Source organism: Dicentrarchus labrax, unplaced genomic scaffold (assembly GCF_905237075.1).
Source record: "Dicentrarchus labrax unplaced genomic scaffold, dlabrax2021, whole genome shotgun sequence".
In the NCBI taxonomy this organism is placed as follows: Eukaryota; Metazoa; Chordata; class Actinopteri; family Moronidae; genus Dicentrarchus; species Dicentrarchus labrax.
The window spans coordinates 8,242,820-8,263,144 of record NW_026136713.1 but is presented as its reverse complement, the minus strand read 5'-3'; the positions used below and the strand labels follow the sequence as shown (position 1 = coordinate 8,263,144).

General features: G+C 40.2%; 1 protein-coding gene across 2 annotated transcripts in view; it reads left to right on the top strand.

The window, feature by feature from the left end:
• The window catches only part of mid2 (midline 2), a 146,272-nt gene that overhangs the window by 15,323 nt on the left and 110,624 nt on the right, over window positions 1-20,325 (top strand). The window lies entirely within an intron of this gene.

Sequence of the window (20,325 nt, the reverse complement as noted above, 5' to 3'; positions counted from 1 at the left end):
CTATGGCAACCTCAATAGTTGTATTTTGGAAGGATTTTTTTGTTTGCATCCCGAGATATCATTACGATACTTATAACTAGGGATGTGCCAGTTTGATATTCTCACTAGTATACTAATACCTGCATCGGACTAGCCAAATGGATCAGATATTTTTTTTTTTTTTATATATAATTTGATATGAACTATAGACAAATATACATTGAAAGGTCATGTACATTTGTGAAATGTGACTCTCTGTTTGGTGGCAACGTGTGATAACGGTAACCACAACAGCTGCCGTCATTTTAGCTGTATTTTCCAATAAATATGTCTGGTTGGGATTGTTAAAGTTGGAAGCTTTCAGCACCACAAACTTGATTAAACACTAAAATATCACACAAGGGAATATGACAAACTTCTTCAAGCAACAAGCGTGATGTTCATGTAGAAGCAACATTGTTTGAACCATTGAAAAAGTGTGAGAAATTTCCTCCAGATAGCAGCAAACACAAAACGGATAACAGAGAAAATTGTGAAATTTATTATGGATGACCAACCCTTTTCTGTGTTTGAAAATGTTGTGTTTAAACTTCTAATTGGACATTTCAAGCCTCGCTACATGCTGCCAAAGCAACAAGATATGGCTGGCCCACATCTGTTTACTCTAGTGGGTTCCTTTTGGACAGTGTTGGTGAATTTAACTTCTGACATATGGATTTAAAAATATGTTTCCTCCGACATTACTGAAACACTGTCTGTGTACTGCAAAAAGCAACTTTACAGGCTAAACATGTTTAGCATTTAACATCTCAATTATTTGTAATTGTTTGCCAGCAGTAGGCAGTGTCTGTTGGCTGGTCAGTCACTTTGGTCCAGACTCAAATTTTGATTGCCATGGTCCCCAAAGTAGGAGGCCTACTGACTTTTTTGATCCCCTGACCTTTTCTCTAAAGCCACAATAGGTTGAAAGCTATTGAATGGATTGCAGTGTATGTATTTAATCCCAGCTCTAATTATAACAAGACTGTTTTCCCCAACATAGTAAACAAGCAATGATCACTATTAGGTCCCGCTCTACTAGCGTGGGTCCCAGGTCCGTTTAAAATAATTTGTAATACCCAAATGGATTCGAAGAGACGCAAGAGAGAGAGAGATTAGTCAATGTTTTTTATTTTGCTAGATGCAACAAAACTGCAAAGCTAATTCTAAACAAGTTTATCATCCACCACTGTGAAAGCAAGTGGACTTTCAATCAGAAATAACAATTTGGATGGATTAGCCATGCTGTTTCGGTCAGCAAGAGGAGAATAACCTGCTGGTATTTTACCAACTTTCTTGGCAAGGAGGATGGATTGTTTGTTTACAGCCAGGCACAGGGGTGAAGGCTACTGATGGTAGAGTAAGCAAGAGATGTTTTGTTTTGTTTTGATAATGTGTAAATTAACATTTACTTGTTAATACCAATCCGCTGGGAAATCGATGCTGTGATCAGGTCTGTGTCTCCCGGGCTGGTTTCGGGTCCGACATTTCTTGGCTCTGCACGGGTCCCAGCTTTCAAATAACAGACGGGTCCAGCTTGGTTCTGGGGAGTACATTTCTGATTATCTTTGGGTTCTAGCACTAATGTTTGGACCTGTGAAGACTACATATGTATACAGTTCTATAGTCATACATAGAATTGTCTGTACAGTGGATGAGGGAAAGTTTTCAGATGTAACCTTGGTGCTGTTCCTGAAATTAGCTGCTGTAGCAAAGAATGACATTATCTTTTTCCTACATCACACAAACATTATAATTATATCATCAAGGCTAATTTGTGGTGACCTGTTGATTCAAATACTGGTCATCCATACTCCACTTGCCAGCACTGTTAGTTTTTGCCTCTTTGTGACCTTTCCTCAAACCAAGCTAACAGATCAATCACGGGGAGCTCTATTAGCTTTAACAAGCACACTGTTACCAACTCCAATGTTTATCCACACTAATTAGAGCACTTCATAGTGAAGAGAGTTGTCTGGCAGTGTGTATGTCTGTGCCTGCATGTCTGTGTGGACGGAGATTGCCCGTTAAGCCCATAACAAGGCCACGAGAACCGACACAACAACAGAGGCCCAGCTTATCCACTCTTCACAGAAATAAGAAAAATCAGTAATTGATTATATTTCAGTCAGTGATGACTCCCAACAAGGAACCTTATACTCCGATTAGTAACAGAGCGGCTTGTTGGTACGTGATTTATAAAGTCTCGTACAGATGGCTATTAGAAGTGTGCTTGAGGCAGTGGCACTCTTCAAGGTGTCTTAGAGTAAAGTTGCCAGCACAGCAATATTTTAAAGATGAGAGTATTGGGGGAAAAGGCCTTGGAGAAAAACTATGACATGGCAACTTCTTCCCTTCTAACAAGGAATGAAATTGCACCTAATATAAGGCTTCACAGGGTGTGATTTTTAATGCAAGCACAGAATACAAACCACCCCCCCAGTAGAAAAGCCATAGATTAGATGTGGTTAATAGAAACTTAAAAGCGAATTTAAAAAGCGGCGAATGCTCAACAGCAATAATGACTTAAGCCTTTCATCATATTCACCCTTTCCAGAAAGCAGGTGCATAAATGTAGGTACAAGGTGCGCACTTTGCTGATGTTTAAGTCCTGACTCAGCTTTTAGAATTCACGTTGTTCCTCTGACGGTCTAGGACAGTCCGATCGATAGTGGTGATCATGGACAAATCTCTCCCAAATCCAGACACTAGAGAATAAAGATTAGACCCGGTTATCCAATCATTCATAGATAGAGCTGTTCACGGTCACAAACTGTACGAATATAAATTAAACTCCATCTCGGGTAACCCTAGCTAGTATTGTGTTTTATAATTACAATCACAGGAGCTATGATGTTTTTTTATGTGTTTGCAAAGTATATTATATTGTGTATGTACCGTTGTCAGCTTCTAATTTTAGTTTTAACATCAACTACAAAGGTGTATTCAAGTGCGGTTTCTTTGCCAAGTGTAGCCTAGTTAGTGCCTGTGGGATTCCGTGTAGGGTCCTTGATTACAGTAACATAATCGTGGTTTTATGGCACCCTAGAGGCGCTGTGTCACAGAAAATATTCCCAAGATGCCTGTACTTGAAGTAAGCCAAAACCATTGTAACCTGCAGAGGAGCTTCACTGTCGCATTGCGTGATGTGGATGCCTGGTCAGGTTCTATGAGACACATCAGTATTAATGAGATGTAATGGCTTCAACATTTCCAACATGCTAGTCATGTTAAGACTAACAGCCCAATTCAAGCCCCTGAGAACATGCTCTCATATTTTTTCAGCCTATACACAATTTAGTCTCTCACTTTGGGCATTTAACTCAAAGTGGGCAGATGGTTCTAGTGATATTCATTTCTAGGCATACAAGACAGCACTCTCTAAAAAAGCAGCAGCGTTTGAATCAAATATTAATTTCCTCTTATGAAAAGACCCCCTTTTCAATATCTGCCCATGGACTAAGTCTTTGCTAGTGTCCATTTGGTTTGCTGTAGTTTGGATGGACAGAAGAGACTTTTTTTTGTTGGATCTGATACATAAAGGAATATGTCTGTCTCTCTGTGTGTGTGTATAGTACTGCACTGTGCATTTATGTGCATGCATTCACCACATGCTTGTGCAAATACATGCGGGCTTGGGCATGCGTGTGTGTAACTACCACTTCAGACAAGCCATAGTTGTAGCTGTGGCCTTTTTTTCCAAAAGGCCCTTTGATAATGGATGTAAGATCTCCTGCTCGGGCTGTTTGGGTGCTCTCCTCATGCTGCTATGAAGGACAGTCCATTTATTCATGTCCGTTCCCAGAGCCCCAGCAGCCCGGCTCCCCAACGCTCCCTCAAAGACCATGAACAAAGGGCATATTCTGTCACAAGAGAGCAGAGGGCAGAGGAAAAGAAAGTGTGTGTGTGTGTGTGTGTGTGTGTGTGTGTGTGTGTGTGTGTGTGTGTGTGTGAGGGGGAGAGAGAGAGAGAGAGAGTACATTAAACTTGAAGAGTAGACTCATGTGCATGCATCCAGTTGAATGGCCCTTGTGTGTTAGTGTCTTTTGGTCCATCTTTGTGTGCGTGTGTGTGTGTGTGAGTGTGTGTCATGTGCATATGTGACATCCCCTGACTCAAGGGGAATACCGCCAGATATTATGCCACTGTTCTCTGTAAAACTTTGTTCTGTACAAAGGGCCTGTTTCATGCTCGGCTCTTTAGAAACTTATACATCAAAAATGCGACTGGGTGGGTAATGGGTTGCATTGTGACGGATTTGCTTGGGGCTTTTTGTCCTTGGTTTGACTCATGGGAACCAGGTACTGTTGTGACTTGTAAGTATCATGTTTCTGATGTCAGTCATATTACAGTGTAAAATATCCACATTATGAACAGACAGCATACGTATGTGTGAAGTCACTGCAGGTCATTGTAGCATCAGTCTTAATTGCTGCATGTCCCAAAGGGGAGATTTCTTTTGCACCTCAGTTCTCACACTTCAGCTCAAACTATAGTCAATCATTTTCCAGATATTCTCATGTATTCCCAGGCCACATTGGTGCCTTTGTTGAAACCACTACATTTTCAAGTGTTGAAGCAATCCCAAGAACATTAACCTCTCAATACAGGAGCAACAGGAGTACATGTTTTACTAAATGCATTTCAGTCAGACACCTCGCTTTTGAAATGTTTATTTCAGCAGTATAGCATAGTTAGAGTTTGGCGTCTAGGCTCCAACCTCATCACTCCCCTCAGATATGTTTACATAGAGATACTGGGGAGTGATAAGCAAATACCTTAAACCCCCTAGCCGGAGCCTATTGTTGGATGCTGGGATGGTGGTGGGGCTTACAGATTGACAGGCAGCAATACGGATGCAGGGCAGCAGCGGCATTGACAGAGCAGAGGGAGTGCTGGGAAACTTTGCAGTTTAAATAAAACGCCAGATTGGAAGGGTGTGCTTGGTTTGTGATTATGGAGAGTGAGGCATGTCAGCCCCAGTCCCAGAGTATGTTTGACATTTCCTATAGTTTCATGTGAAGAATACATTTTAGAATATGCAATGACATCAGCCTGTATGGGATTTAGGAGCATGCCCGCCTCTATCCTTTTCATCCTTTTAAAGATTATTGGAACAAAAGGAGCCAAAGCAAGATTCCACCGTTGACTGCAGTCTTTTCAAAATCTGTCATCTTTGTTCACATGAAATTGTCTAACACACTGTCAGCTTTGTAACTGCTGTAATGGACTAACTACGCAAAAGGTCACTGAAAGTTAAGATTTTGATGTCTTCAAATAGCAGCAATAGTCCCAAATCCAAAGATATTCAGTTTACTGTCAGTTAGATCTGTTTCATGTCAAGAACCCCTAAACTGACACAGACTAGACCACAGACCCAGAGAAGGATTTTTGCCTTTAGATTTTTTATTACAGAATGTGAATGAAACCCATGACCAAAATATACCACACATATTCTGTGGTTGTGTAACTTATGAATAGGACCCCCTAGCACCACCTTAAAGACCCCTGGGGATCCGCAGACTCCATACTGAAAACCACTTAATTAGAATCCTAAGAAAACCAGCAACTTTTCATTTTGCATGCAGAGACATTTTGTGATGCATGCAGAGACATCCCGAACTGCGACTGGCTAATTTGGGATTCTTGTTTTTTTTCTTGCATATTGATAGTGAAGAACATAAAGTGAATAAAAGAAAAGCTTGTCCACTGCAGACCTTGTTCAAGCTTGCTACCACAAAGTAGGTGAAAGAATGTGCACATGATTACCTCTGCTATTAATTATTACACTGTACTAATTTCACGAGCTAGACAAAACAAACCTTCACATCATTGTTCTGTATCAAAAAGTAAATTAAAGTATGTAATTTCTTTGGGTTGTGCAATCAAGCTTGATCATTAACATCATCTGGTGTTACTCTGGTGCTATGGCAATCAATGGGTGAATACACTGAACTATAAATCAGTTCCTATTCTAGAGGGCATCTTTGGTCAGGCCTTTAAACACATTGACATGAAGAAGCATGAATCCAGATACCATCATCATCAGCCTTGGCTTTTCTACATTGTGGCAATTGTTGGGTCTCTGTAAATAATTATATGAGGAGTACAGTCAAGACCTACTCTGTATGAAAAGTGTCCTGAGATAACTTCTGTTATGATTTGGCGCTATACAAATAAAAATGTATTGAATTGATTTGCTATAAAAGTCTGTCTCAATCTATGTTTAATAGAACTACTCTGGGCTTTAACTGGCACTATGTATGTGGCCTCTTGTTCATGTTTTGAAATGTAGACTGTATCTGAAATTGTAAAGTAAAATGTAAAGTCTGATTAAAGGGAAGGTGTTACCCTTAGACTTTCTATCTAACTTAATACTCCCCTGCTGGGATCCCAACTTTATACTGGGCCAATTTCAGATGAACTTCTGTTAGCACATTTAAAGAAATGGGACACTAGTTAAAAATAGCTTGTCCCTACAATTTATGCCCATTTTGAAGGCGACATTACACTACCACTTTCCAATTTCTCAGTCCATTTACTGAATCACCCCCTCCTTTCCCCCATTTTTTAAAACTTTAATTTTGGCACGCTCTTTGGTAGTTGGCACTCCCTCTTTATCTGTGCCATAGTAGAATTGAAATTTAAGCGCGCTCTGGATTTATGAATCATTACAGCTAATTTAAAAGTACAATACTTTTCAATCTAGTGGAGAAGTTCAGGTTGGTTTCACAATTTAGATCATATTATCCAAAGCATTGTGATGTGCATCATTGTCTGTGCATGCATTTATGCTCCAGCAAACACGCTGTCTCTCTGTCTCTTTGTGCCAGAGATTAGCAGTAGCCTTTCCAGAACCCCGTCACGTCTTCTTTCTGCCTACATGTCCTTCCTCTCTCCATCCACCACAAGGCTCGCTGCCTCATTCTGACCCATCACAGGCTGCGTGCCCATGGATAAAGGGAGAAAATTACACTGAAATGAGCCTGAAAACATGCTCGAGCACCCCTACACAAAGCCAGCCATCTGTAATCTTCTACTTGGCATTGTTCGACACTGTAGCGCCCTCTCTTCTTCGTCTGTGTTTTTTTTAATCTCCCTTGCGCTGTTTTCGCAACACCACACTGAGTAAATTTAAATGCGTGCCACTCGTGACTGGGTTTCACACACTACTCGTTCTTGCTGGAGGTTGGAGTAAGTTGTTTGAAAAGCTGTCATGTTCCAGAAGAAGTGCAGAAAATGTTCACATCAGTCCCTCTACCCTAGCGAGTGACTGTAAATTGTAGGATTTTTCAAGGACACGCAGAACAGCATTCGTATTCATGCATGGTGATCAAATGTAAACGATTACCCATAGGATTATGGCAGCAGCAACATTTCCTCTCACTCCCAGATTTTAGGCCCCGTTTTTAGAACACTTTCTCCTGGCTGTGCAGGACCGCAGTTTCAACATCAAAGCCAGAGCGACAGTGGGTTTTGGCTCAGTAATGCAACAAGAGCTGATATGATTTTGTAGTATACAGCTCATCTTTTCCTGCTACATTTGCTTTTTGATTTGATGCATTTCGAAAAAGGCACTTTCAAGATGCACAATATAGGACGATGAGCTCAACTGTAAAAGCAGTATGTATTTATGTTCTGCTTTACAAATATACAGTACATATCTTAAAAGAACCATACAATAAGCTAATTACAGCAACACAGCTCAAGCTGGTTTGAGGCTGGAACATCAATTACAATAGCATGTACACACAAATTGGAGCAATTTTTGTTGTGCTGGCAACAGTATGTACGTAATTGTGGGACTGCACTGCATTGGGCGTTTAATGATTGATAAAACAGCTGAAGACAAGCTGATGATGCATTATTTATTGATTTGTCTTTGTTCAGTGAGCCTGTCTTCATTGCCTCTTCCTCTGTGATGAAACAGCCAATGCCTTGACTCTGCTCCAGCAACAAATCAATGACAGTCTTGCCTGATCAAAGAGTGGGACACGTCCCTAACACAACATAAGCCTACATATAAAATATTTAGATGGCGCAGAGGAAGACAGTAGAGCGAGAACAGAGCAAAACGGGAGCCGCAGGAATCACTGCAGAAGGAGCACAAGGAGAGGAATGAGTTGACTCCCACTCAACAACCTTCCCCTCCCAGTGGTGTATTAATGTGGGCTTGTATATGATGTTTAAATAGGTTTCTTTAACTGGCTGTTGGGTTCCACTTTTCTCCCCTTTTCCTTCTGAGCATATTCTATCTTCTTATACTTGCTCTTCATCTCTCTCACTGCTAGACATCTGTCCATCCCATAAGTCATCTTGGCCCAAATATGACTCTCATGCTCAGTGTGATGGCTCACTAATCCATGTGTTCTCTCCCTTCTTTCCTTTTTTTAGTGCTGTGCTATTTTTTAAATAGCACACTCGCATAGGAGTTTTTCGGAAGATGGGAAACTAGTGTTTTATTTTGCTGCACAAAGTCTGGTTTGCACATCAAAAAAGGAGGGCTATTAGATGTTCTTTACAAATAAGAAGCTTATTAATAATGTAACAGAACTGAGCCAATGTTAGCATGTTCCATTCAGGCTACGCTTTCATCTGTGATGAGATACTGTTCACTAGAGCTGTTTGCTCCCATACTGAGGAAATAAACAATGAATCATTTCCAACTCATGCTAAATTTACATGAAATTAATATTACATTATTAAACATTACATTGAAAGATCCCGATATTATTGGTATGGGATGATATGGTGACATGTGGTTACTGGAGTTGATGTAAAACTGTGAGGTGACTATTTTTGTAGCATCTCATTTACTTTAACTGCTTTATAAGAAGAGAAACTCTTCAGTTTAAACAAAGAAGCAGGATGTAAAATGAATTGGTTGACTGTGAAAACATGTGTTTAATTTAAAAGATAAGCAGTTGAAGATGAGCCTGTGGCATTTCTTTTGAGACAGATCCGATTTGAATGACACTATATAAAAACAATCTAGTTCTGCAGCCCGGCAGCTAACAAGGCTCAGCTTCGAGTGGCACCTGACTAGCTGAGCTCTGGCTTAATGACTATCTGACACAGCGGTATAGGGAAGAACAGTCAGTGTCTCAAAGATGTCGATCCAGCTGGGTTACCTGCTGAATAAAACATTGACTGACCCAGCAAGATTATCTGCAAAAAAAAACACTTTTGCGCTGCCAGTTAAACCACCCTGGTTCATTGTCTCCCCGAAACCTGCGCTGTGTTTCCAGGATGCCACTGACCCAATTATTAAAGTTTAGTTTGGTAAGTGAGAGTGAAGATTAAATTTGTGATGTTTGTTTTTCAAGTATGCAATAGAGACATAAAATGCCATGTTTGAGGAGACCGCTTTCTCTCCACAAACTCCCATAGCAAATTGTTAGGCTTGGAGTCAGGAGTATAAGTCTGAGCATAGTGCTTATTAAGGGTGAAGAATAATTGAATGAATGAAAAGATACTTTTTTGTAGGCAATGCCAGGAAAATTATATAGAAATTGCAGGATGCTGACAAAAAGTGACAACCAGATTGTCGCCAGTGTGGATCTACTTCTGTCATTTAAAATGACATTTCAAACCTCAGAGGAAAACAGCTGAGATGACACCCTGAAAACTTTTAAGCTCACCAGCAGTCGGAGTAGTAAAAAAATAAATGGTCATACAACCATGAATAATTGTTAGCAGGAATTGTCTTATTATTCATTTCTTTGCATGTCTGTGTCTTCTTGAATTTTGCATGGGAACGGTACCACCCACCAGAGAGAGAGAATGTAAAATAACACACTGACGAGCATAGCATGAACAGTTATTGCTATAAAAATAAGTATCAAGTAATGTATTTTTACATGAGATTTCTTAACAAATAATATGAATTTGTAATTGTTCACCCAAGTAGCAAGACAGTTTAAATGAGGCTCATGTGAGAAGCACTTTTATAAACTGATGCTTCATTCAAAAGCTGATGAAAGAAAATGTGCTCTGCAATAATGATGCCCCAGTGAGAGTTTCAGCAGGGAGAGAGGAACAGCTGCTTGGTAGAAAGCCATTGTTGCTGTTTGGGTGAACCACCGAAATAGGCAAAATATGCACCGTCTGCAGCAGTGTAACAACAACGCTGTTTGTGCAGCCTGATTAGGCTTCTGTTTGCTTCAAGGAAGTCCTCTGCTGCATGACTGACACATCAGATTCTGATTAGATCTGTCACGTGCGTTATTATCTCATTGCTGGCATTTGTGTAGAAGGACATCTGCCCGTACAGAGTGTTTCCCAGTTCGTGGAGAGTCTGTGATGTTGGTACAGTGCGTTTGAGAGGCTGATGCTGAAATGATTTATAATTTTCAGAGCCAGTTTAGCATTAAAGCTCCTCTCCCGACCGACCCCTCAAGGTCACACTGCTCTAAGACAGAATAACAAATATGGCAGAGGATTTTCTCATCCGTATTAAAAATGTGTGTGTGCAAAAAGATAAATTCTCCACAAATTTAGATCAAGACTGTCATTACTTGTCATAAGTCATATGTCATAGTTGTTGGCTTGGTCAGGGCACTCTGCTGCTCATAAATAAAGACCAGCTCAGCAGCTGTGCATGCTAATAGTTTATCAGCCATGCTAAAGATGACATTGCCATGAAAGGGTTACTGCACTTCTGCTGCTGTATGGCTGAATTCAGCAATGCTAACGGATTTTGAGCCTGACTTTGAGCCAACTCTGTAAAGTTGGAGGTTCTTAGTTAAAAGGCAAGCCCTGTCCTCGGAGTACAGATGCTACAGAGAGCCTTGGAGCTGATAATTAAAAGTGCATCCAACTGAGGAAAAAAGTCGACAGTCATTAAGGTGAGAGGTTCAGCCTTATTGAATATCCTACATAGGGACTGAGACCTGGCTGTAGCTGGCATCCCATTACAGAGAAGGTTGGTTATGAGCCACGAGTGCGCACCAAGTTCATTAAATCACTGAGTCCCTTTCATTAATTTCACAATGCTGAACTTGTAATGTAATTTAGTGCAAATGTCAAACTGGAGTGCTTTGGTCGACCGCAGCTCACTCGTACTTATGATGCCACATTTTCAGAAATGCACAGGGTGAGACGCTGACCATCAGCAGAGGGCTTCACTACTCTAAAACAGTTTTTGACATTTTTGATTGACTTTTGCAAAATCTCCCATAAACTATATTCACTTTCAAAGAAAATAGGATTATGTATGCTTGTAATGCAGTCTGTAAAGGTAATTCATCAATGTGAATGAGTGTCCAACAATGTGATTTCACAACATTGCATCATATAGGAGCATACATTTACCATTTACCTTTATTTATTTTCTATGGCAGCAAACACAACACACAGCCTTTCAGTAACTATTATTCTGCGACCTGAGTTCATCTATGGTTCAATAAAATAATGTAATTACTCCTCACACACCAGGAAATACTTGCCCATCAAACCTTCAAGATTCGGCCAGTAACACACAGTTGCTGTTGTTTTATTTAAGATTTTAATTGCAGGACTTGGAACACTATACTTGTAACATTTAACTTGTACTTTAATTAAAGATCTCAACACTTCTTCCACCACTGGATTTAACTTGTACTTTAATTAAAGATCTCAACACTTCTTCCACCACTGGAATTAACATAATAGTCTGATATAGTCTGTAATTCCAGAATGTGATATACAACAGTAAATGAAAAAGAAAAAAAGAATGACAACATGATAGTCCATAAAGGTGTTGGTCATTGTGGGTCAAAATAATGCGCGCTACCCTTACAGGCCTGATCAAACAACAGCTTAGTGGAGTTTAAAAAAGACCTGTTAGTGCTTTCCTCACGCTGGGAAAAATGCTGACGGTTGACGCACAATGTTTGTATTCTGTCGCGAGTGAGGTCATACCAGGAAACGCAGCGAGGATGTGTAAGTTTCCCTGGCGATACAAAGTGGCTCCTGTGTGTTGTGGTCTAGCTGATAATGAGCATAGATGGGTGTGTGTGTGCGTGCGTGTGCGTGTGCGTGCGTGCGTGTGTGCGTGCGTGCGTGTGTGTGCTGAGCTAATTCTGGAAGAGGCAACCAACGCCCTTTCTCATAAAATGGTTGCCCCAAGACTTGAAAAAGTTTTATGTTTCCCAAAAAGTTCCCACCAAAACTATTTCTAGCCATACTCTCTCTCTTTTGACATTGTGTCAAAACAAAGATGCAGCAAATTGGTTTCTTGTGATTTGTGTAAAACAAGCAGTATTATCTGATATGTAAGGTTGGTGGTGAACTAAAAAAATAATTCACATAAGTGCATATCTGGAGAAATATTGATAATGTTTGTAGTGTTTGGTCTGTTCCGTTCCATCAAAGCCTTGACAGTTAATTTACTCTCTTCATTTGAAAATGAAAGAGTTGACCGAGCACAGCGACAGTCTATGTTCGGGCAGGATAATTGAATATACTGAACTAGTCATCACTCTTGTCCTCTGTGTTTTATTTGAGCCAAATTGTGTCAGCGGTGCTCAAAACTCATTAGCCTGTGTACATTGCACCACTCACATTTATCTACATGTGATACTCCCTTTTGGCATATTAATAGTTGATTTGTGATGGCCTAGAAAAAGGAGCCATTTTAATTTGATCAAGATAGATAGGGTGTTGGAATATTTAATAATATTTGTCAAGTATAAGTGGTTTTGCGACCAGAAAGTGATCACACCCAGCCCACAGAATAGCTAGAAGAATGTGGTCAGGGAAATTGAAGGGCGGCTGATGTCACGGGGCATTTGTGCAATTTGTGCTGCTGCTGAGGAGCCAAGAGTAGAGGACTGTGGTTGTACTGGGCGGATCCCAGTGGCCACCAGCAGGAAACTGTGGTTGTGAACACTGGAAAAGAACAACAGTGCTCAGCTGACTTTTCTCGAATAAGTAAAGATAAAAATATATCACACAATCAGAGCATTAAATTGATAGTTTCTGACATACATTCACGATGGACTTCATAAATAAACCTGACTTGACTTGATAAAAATGTTGACATTCACACAGTATCAGGGTAAGAGAGATTTGATTCACAAACACGCTCTTGAAATTTTATGGTGACGTCTTATCTGTTTGCCAAACCAGATTGTGGTCAGAAAGGCCTTTTATCCACATCAAAGACTTGTTGCTGCTCACCACATGTTGCTCACACAAGGTTAGCTTTATTTTCTCACAATAATCACTGGCTAATGTGAAAAAAACATCAATTTTCTGACATCAATTTAGCATTTTCCTTTTGAAGCAGTGCCTCTGCCAGACTGCAAGTGAAGTTGCAGAATTATAAGTATAACCTGTGAGCAAACGGCAAAAAACACAAAACAAACGAGATAATTTATATAATATAAGCAGGGAAAGTGACAGAAGGAAATCAACAAGCCAAAATGGGATGTCTGGGTTTTAATAGGGTAATCTCACCAAAGTAAAATACCTGTCTGACTCTTACCAGAGCATATTTAGGACCTGTCAGAGAGGTACTGAATTCCTGAGTTATTTATATTCACAGGTTGGATATTTCAGTCTGCGTGTCCTCCTGATTATCTTCCTTTTCTAACTCCCACAGGAAGAGAATTGCAGACTGATGCCATATTTTTTGTGGCTTGAATTGAAAGAGGAAGGGAGAGGGTGAACGAGTGAGAAAGCCATGTTGTTATTTTGTCCACAGGTTGATGACAAACCTGGCAGTGTTTTCCTACTGAGGGAGAAGGACCTCTTTGGCATTGCCAGCACTATTAATGTATCAATGTGATGACCTCAGGTTTTTACTGCCACACCTGTTTCTATTCAGAGGATCCAAATGTTCCACTCAGAGTAAAGAGTTTCCTTTTGTAAAAACATTGTGTAAAAAGGATACATCCACCTTTTACATTGTTGGCGTGTATTCACACCTGCAGTTCGGTTCATTTGGTCCAGAACAAGGGAAAAAATAATACATTTCTCTTGTCCTGTCCACACTGACTTTTTACAAACAAACTAAAAGGAGTAACATGAAGTTATACAGACTGAGAGGTAACTTGTTGATTGACCGGTTTTGGCGACGTCATACTGCATCATCGGGGGAAATCAAATTCAAATAAAATAATGGCTAACAGGTCCTTATTCATTCTAGGAGGCGTCATGTACAGTAATGATTCAGGGCTGATTACTGTGGGGTTGCTGTCACACACTTTTTAATGGACTTAATAAACTGACTGGGATACAAGCACTGCAGTTTTAATAGCTTTTGACCTATTTAATCAGGGAAAACACCTGTGCTGACTTGCATATGTAGTTACCAAATGATTTGTGGAAATATATACATGGATCAATTATACTGTATATAAAAGATCACTCTCTTAACAGATGGATTTATTTGTAGCTTAGCTTTTGGAATCATGCTAAAATCAATCTGCTGTAATAAAATCCTTAATTTGCTTTCACACCACAAACAAACCACATCACAGTTCACTTGGAAGCGGACCAAGATCACTCTTTCTTGGTGATCTAGGCCTACGTGTTTTGTCCCGCATCCAAGTGCAAAAACTGTGCTCATATATGCCCCAACTAACCACAACAAGGGGGTAAATGCTCCCAGGTTTGAAACAACTGCTCCAAACAAGACATGTGGAGTTAGATGTCACAAATACATCCATTCTACATGTTTTTTGTGGGCCACATCCCCTGGTTTTAAGGCTCTGGGGCATTGCTGCGAGCCATTCAGTACTTACAATATATATAACCAGTGGGAGCTGTGTCTGTATTCTGTGCAGGAAGTAATGCACCTTTTCTGTGGATGACAAGAGCTTGAGGTGCAGCTGGGGGCTGAAGAGTGCCCCGGTTTGAGGACCTCAGAATCATTTCTTCTTGCAGATGATGTGGTTCTGTCAGACCGTGACCTCCATCAAGCAGTGGGCCAGTTTGTGTGAAGCAGTTGGGGTGAGAGTCAACATCTCTGAGTCTAAGGCCATAGTTGTCTGCTGGAAAACAGTGGATCTCCCCTTTCAGGTTGGGAGTGAGTCACTGCTCTGAGGGAAGGAGTCTAAGTATCTCGAGGTCTTGTTCATGACTGAGGCTAAAATGGGATTGGTGTGCCATCAGCATAATGTGTTGTACCAGACCGTTGTAGTGAAGAAAAAACAGAGCCTGAAGGCAAGCTCTCTAGGTGCCTGTCGGTCTACATTGCAACCCTCACCTATGGTCATGAGCTTTGGGTATGATCAAAAGAAGATTGAACAGTATAACAGAGTTTCCTCAGTGGAGAGACTAGGCTCACCCTGAGAGATAGGCAAATGGAGATCAGACATCCGGAGGGAGCTTGTCGAGAGAGGAGCCAGTTGAGGTGGTTTGGGCCTCTAATAAGGATGCCTCCTGGGTGCCCTTCTGGAGGTTTTCCTGGCATGTCCAACTGATATGAGACCATAGGGTAGACACAGAACACGCAAGAGGAAATATATATCTCATCTGGCTTGGAAATGCCTCAGGATCCCCCAGGAGGATCTGAAAGACATTGCTGAGGAGCAGGCCCAGGCCCCAGATATGCTTGCTTGATGGATGGAAGTCATCAATCCTTAATGTATTCCAGCAGTTACTCTGTAATGATATAAATTATAGTTTGCACACTAAAGAGGTTCTGTCACAAAACCAACACATTTAACCTGGGTCCAGTTCTGCGTTACTATGATGGCAATATTTGATCAGATTGGTACGTGGTGGCGTAAACATGCTTATATCTTTTTCCAGTTTTCCACTTAATCTTGTCGACCTTCTTACATCTGTTTTTGTTTGCAAGTTTCTACATCACCCAAAATGCCTTTCTATAGCTCCCAGAGAATGACTGAACATGTTACTTTCATCAATGATGGATCTAATTATAACTCCTTAGCCACATGTACAGTATTAGTGGACATTCTGGTGTGTCAGTGATCACAGGCACACCCTAGTAAAACATGTATTCTGGTTGGATTTCATTCTAGTGTGTTGAAGGAGGTGATGATGGGGTTTCTTCTCAGCAGCATAGGTGCAAATTGGCTGCTCTGCAAAGGCCTTGAAGCTTGAGTTAACTGTTAGTTTCAATTGAAATGTATTCCACTCACAAAGTCTGATATAGCAAAACATCACATTGTCTTCAGTTGGCGAGGGAACATCACAACATAAAAGAAAATGTAAGAAATGCAAGAGCATTGCCAGAGCTGTTCATAAGTGTCTTAAGGGTTTGGATTGTTTCTTAAAACTTGAGCTCTGTCACTAGAATTCATTGCTTTATTTTGACACCAGACCATTTTATGGGTTTCTTATTACAGATTAAACAGTGAAGTAACATTTGTATTTAGTCATTAAAAAAGTATAATAGTCATAATTCTCAACGACAAAATTAAAATTCTACTCTTTCCCGTCACCAAGTACTGTAGTATACTCAAACTGTTTGCAGGGTCGAAAACATGTTGTATTCTTCTGATCCTTGTCATCTTTGCAGGGCTGTAAGATTTGTTGTGCATTACTGGGTGATCACATTTTCTTTAAATAACTGCTAATTGATATTACAGCTCAAATAGACCATTCTCTGTTTTTATTATTTAGCAGTAGCAGATTGTTACTCTATTCTGGAATGATGGCAAATTTACATTTGGATATTAGACATTAACTCACACTAACATCCAGAGTGCAAATGAGTGTAGTCCAAATGATTACTGTTTATCAAAAGTAAAAGCACAATTCAGGAAACTAAATAAATAAATAAAAACGCCATGAAAAAAACCCATTAACTGAGTAGAGTAGTACAGTTTGAATATGTTTTATATCAAATATAAAATCCCCTTGACTATTGAAAAACAGATTTTTCATATTTGCTACTTATTTGTCCAGGGTTTTAGTGTTCTTCCGTCCTACATCATTAAAATCAGCTTGCTTTCAAATGTCTCTGTAGATGTTTAAACCATAAGGAGTAAGAAGAAGAAGTGCCTTTGCCTCTCTTTCTGTGTCTCTCTTTTGTATGTGATGAGGTGACTACTTACTTGGCATTCAGAGGAGATAAAAACCTGTTGCACCACTTTGTCAGCCATTGACAGCCCTATTCTCCTCTTTTTGTCTCTTATTATTAGGCAATCATTATGGTGAATTGTGGCACATAGATGCGCATCAGGGATACGGAGACAGTGATGGTGGACGACAACAGGAGGAGAGATTGGCAGCATACAGCCACTTTGCTCATAATTAACCATCATTTTGTTAGCACACCTCATGTGAATTAGTTAATATGCTAAATAATGGGCTGTATTGAAAATTAATGAATGCTTTCAGAGTGATTTATAAACATAATTCATTATTCAGTGTGTAGCAAATAAACCTAATTGAAAAACGTGAATTAAGTGATCGCACTAGTGTACCCAGTTTATTGTTAAAATAGCTTGCAACTCAGATTCTCATTATTTTAGTGCCACAGAGACCATGAAATCAATTCAAAACTCAGCATAAAATTCAAATCATGGTGTGTTATAAATAACAATAAATACTGTATTTTACCAAAGCAGACATATTTTAATAAACCAGACAGGTGACTGTTATTGTTTCCTTTGTGTGTTTAACTATTCAGGCCATTGAGTTGATTCTGAAAAAAATATGGATGACAGTATTCCACAAAATCCAGGTAAAGTCAGAGCTAAAATACTACAAAATCCCCAGTATCGTGGTATTACAGTGCCTTGCAAAAGTATGGGGGTGCCAAGGGGGTGACCCTTGGCATCTTTCGTGTTTTGTTGCCTCACAACCTGGAATTAACATGGATTGTTTGAGGATTTGCATCATTTAATTTACAGAACATGCCCACAACTTTGAATTTTTTTTTTTTTTTTTTTTTTTTTAAATTGTTTAGCAAACAACAAATAGGAAAAAATAACAGAAAAAGTCAATGTGCATAACTAATCACCCCTCTAAAGTCAATACTTTGTAGAGCCACCTTTTGCTGCAATCACAGCTCCAAGTTGCTTTGGATAAGTCTCTATGAGCTTGCCACATCTTACCACTGGGATGGTTTGCGCTTGTGAACAGCAATCTTTAAGTCTGACTACAGATTTTCTATTGGATTGAGGTCTGGGCTTTGACTAGGCCATTCCAACACATTTGCATGTTTCCCCTTAAACCACTCAAGGGTTGCTTTAGCAGTGTGTTTGGGGTCATTGTCCTGCTGGAAGGTGAACCTATGTCCTAGCCTCAAATCATGCACAGAGTGGTACAGGTTTTGCTCAAGAATATCCCTGTATTTAGCACCGTCCATCTTTGCCTCAACTCTGACCAGTTTCCCAGTCCCGGCTGCTGAAAAACATCCCCACAGCATGATGCTGCCACCACCATGTTTCACTGTTCTTTGGGTGATGTGATGTGTTGGGTTTGCGCCAGACATAGCGTTTTCTTGGATGGCCAAAAGGTTCAATTTTAGTCTCATCAGACCAGCACCTTCCTCCATACATTTTGGGAGTCTCCCACATGCCTTTTCGCAAACTCAAAACGTGCCATTTTGTTTTTTGCTGAAAGTAATGGCTTTCTTCTAGCCACTCTGCCATAAAGCCCAACTCTATGGAGCGTACAGCTTATTGTCGTCCTATGTACAGATACTCCAGTCTCTGCTGTGGAACTCCGCAGCTCCTCCAGGGTTACCTTAGGTCTCTGTGCTGCCTCTCTGATTAATGCCCTCCTTGCCCGGTCCGTGAGTTTTGTACCATGTTCTTTCCATTTGGTTATGATAGATTTGATGGTGCTCCAGGGGATCATCAAAGATTTGCATATTTTTTTTATAACCTAACCCTGACTTGTACTTCTCAACAACATTGTCCCTTACTTGTTTGGGGAGTTCCTTGGTCTTCATGGCAGTGTTTGGTTAGTGGTGCCTCTTGCTTGGGTGTTGCAGCCTCTGGGGCCTTTCAAAAAAGGTGTGTATATGTACTGACAGATCATGTGACACTTAGATTGCACACAGGTGGACATCATTTCACTAATTATGTGACGTCTGAAGGTAATTGGTTGCACCAGAGCTTTTTATGGGCTTCATAGCAAAGGGGGTGAATATATGCACATGCCAATTTTCAGCCAATTTTATTTCTAAAAAATAGTTTCATGTATATATTTTGCTCATTTCACTTCACCAACTTAGACTATTGTGTTCTGATGCATCACATAGATTAAAAAATAATTGAACTAAAGGCTGTAATGTAACAAAATTGGAAAAAAACCAAGGGGGGTGAATACTTTTGCAAGGCACTGTAAGCTTTTTTTCTGGAGGTATTTTCAATACAGCTGCTCGGCAAAGTCTCTGTTGCCAAATCTTCCTCTGTGTTGTCCGTGGATGACTCACTGGAATCCCTCCTGAACCGGTTGGGAACAATATCTTATTAGGAACCAAATTGTGGGCCGTGTGCTCTGTTTTCTCAGATTATTTAACACTGACAAAAACACTGCAACTGGCTGGCCCTCAAGTAAAAAAAATGCACTGACTGGTGGGACTCCTGCTGACGGCCCCCTGTTGCCTCTGCTTGGCTGCCTTCTGGTGACAATATTTATAATACTTACTTATATACTTACCTATCTGAGGCCAGATCTCACTTTAAAGGCTAATTGTTTTGGGTGTTTTTTGGTGGGAAATATATGTTTATTTTCTCTTTTTTTAACTGATGGCTGTCATTCATGTTCAAACCAGAGGTGTAAAATATAGATACATATGCAGGGTTTACTACTGAGTCAGTGTGGCCAGAGCTGTTAAGTGAACACAAAAAAAACATGGGGTTAAAACATGCATTAAGACTGAGCAAAAAGAACGTATAGACTAGGAAGCGATTGTGAGAATGCATTTTTCATCTTAAATTAAATTAAACAAAACTAGAACGTGGGAGGGCTGCCTTACTCATAAATGACTAATTCTCAGATAGTAACATGACATGGCATAATACGTTATTCCATATGGCTGTATTGTCTCTATATTCTATAGGCTTAGCAGTTGGAAGGATTATTAATGGAACCCCACCTATATTACCTACAATATAACACCCTTGTGTGTGTGTGTGTGTGTGTGTGTGTGTGTGTGTGTGTGTGTGTGTGTGTGTGTGTGTGTGTGTGTGTGTGTATATGTTTGTGAGACATTTGTATGTTCAGCATGTGTATCTGTCGCGGACTATTGCTAGTCATTGCTGCCATACGCAGCCTTCTGTGAAATTATTGGCTGTCTTTGACTCAAACATGGGGTTTCATGGTAATCTGACTTGTTGTTTTCTCATTATCTCCCCCACCCAACCCTTCCCCTTCTCTCTCTTTCGGCTCATT